We start from the raw sequence: 1,918 nt of genomic DNA on the forward strand, positions 1-1,918 counted from the left end.
TTGTATATATCTTTATAAAACCACATTAGAATCCTAAAGAGGTGTCAAGATACAGCATTTCCCTTTTATAGCACTTAAGTTACTCAGAGTTTTAGTTCAACTCTTGGGGAACCAGAGTTCCACTCAAGTTATATGATGGCCAGCCATGGCTCAAAGACATTATTTCTGATAAGTCACCGGTTTTTGCATTCCTCAGAAACTCCACACTGCTGGGATAACACTGAACAGTATTTCATTGATTTAATAGAATGTCAACTCTAATGTAACAAAACTAGAAGAAAAAGTAGTTTGGCATCATTCACTGTTTGAAAAAATGATGTCTTAATTTAAAATCTGCATGTAATGATATTAAGACAAATCTAGGCCATATTGGGCAGCATTACTTCTCCTCTAAATTTTACTTATTTGAAACTACATTATAACTGTTATTTGTCCAATTACAATAATTTAGTTGATAATATGAGAACTAAAAGTTATCTAAGCAAACATTAATAGTAACATTCCTTTTCTCCCATTTCTTTTTTTTTTTTTTTTAATATGGAACACTTCACGAATTTGCGTGTCATCCTTGCGCAGGGGCCATGCTAATCTTCTCTGTATCGTTCCAATTTTAGTATATGTGCTGCCGAAGCGAGCACCTTTTCTCCTATTTCTATTCCCTTGAAGGGACCACACAAGCAGAATGGGCACAGAGACTATGAGGAAGCCACAGAGGCAGCGAGTGACAAGCAGTGATGGTGGGAGAAGGACTGAGGGGGCAGTGGTCACCACCGTGACCAGTTGGGGAGGAAGCAGCTGATATTCTGAGATGATCTGGAGCACTGAGCAAGACTGAGCAACTACATCAAGTTACAGCAGCCATTGGAGCCAGGACCCTCCCTGTCAAAGAAGGGCATTGGGAATCTGAAAAGGGAGAAGATGTTAGATTGCACTTGATGATTTTTTGTGAACTCATTTGCACAAGTTTTGTAAGAGCTAAACATAAGAACATATGTGTATAGTATGTAAGTTTAATGTTTGTGTAGATTTCTCAACTATTTGTCTAGAAACCTGGATTTATGATACCTCTATAGTAATGGGGACACTTAAGACATATTTCTAGGGTCTCTACATTTTAATCTCCTGTTAAAGCAAACAAGACCCCCTTAAGTAATGACTGATTTGAAGCCCGACTCAGAGAAAGTATAAAGTAGTTTATAATGAAATAATTGAAGAAATTCTCAAAGTATAGAGAAATGACAAAAGGAGATAACAAAAGCCCTCACTTCCTAAATCTAGGGATATTTAAAAATCAAATATAACAGGTACCAAAGCACATTCAGAGAGAAATTGAAATTCTAGAGTTTACAGATTAGTGGGTAACTCTAGTTCACAATAATATATTATGAACTGCATGAAAAACAGGAAGAGAGGAACTGGTAGGCTCTAAACATGAAAGAAAGACAAGGAAAAGAAAAGGATAGTTTCTTGCTACATCATTTTGCATTGCAAATATGTGTTGAAATATTGCACAGTAGACAAGAAAAATGTATATCATTTTAATCAAAATATTTTAAAGCAAAATAATATAAGAAATAAATAATTCATTTATTAAAACATTTATCTCTTTGATGGCCCGTTCTTTCTACTGGGATCTCACTCACAGAGATCTTTCATTTAGGGTTTTGTTTGTTTGTTTGTTTGTTTGTTTTTTTGCCAGAGTGTCTTGGGTTCCCTTGCCTAAAATACTCTCATGGGCTCTTCAGCCAGATCCAAATGCCTTAAGGCTGATCTGAGGCCAGAGTGCTGTTTAGGACATCTGCCATTAAAAAAATAATTTATCTCAATATCAATAGCTCATATAATATTGGATAAAATAATAATACATTATTCTATACAAATATCAATTAATTATTTTGAATTATTAATTTTATTTAAA

At 34.6% G+C, this 1,918-nt stretch overlaps 1 non-coding gene across 1 annotated transcript; it reads right to left on the bottom strand.

The window, feature by feature from the left end:
• Positions 1-531: 531 nt before the first annotated feature.
• Positions 532-638, bottom strand: LOC127483382 (U6 spliceosomal RNA). Its single transcript, XR_007909555.1, has one exon. It is a non-coding gene; the product is annotated as a U6 spliceosomal RNA (small nuclear RNA).
• Between the last annotated feature and the right edge of the window lie 1,280 nt (positions 639-1,918).

This window comes from Oryctolagus cuniculus, chromosome 8 (genome assembly GCF_051225735.1).
Source record: "Oryctolagus cuniculus isolate XC-2025 breed Fujian yellow rabbit chromosome 8, ASM5122573v1, whole genome shotgun sequence".
NCBI classification, from domain to species: domain Eukaryota; kingdom Metazoa; phylum Chordata; class Mammalia; order Lagomorpha; family Leporidae; genus Oryctolagus; species Oryctolagus cuniculus.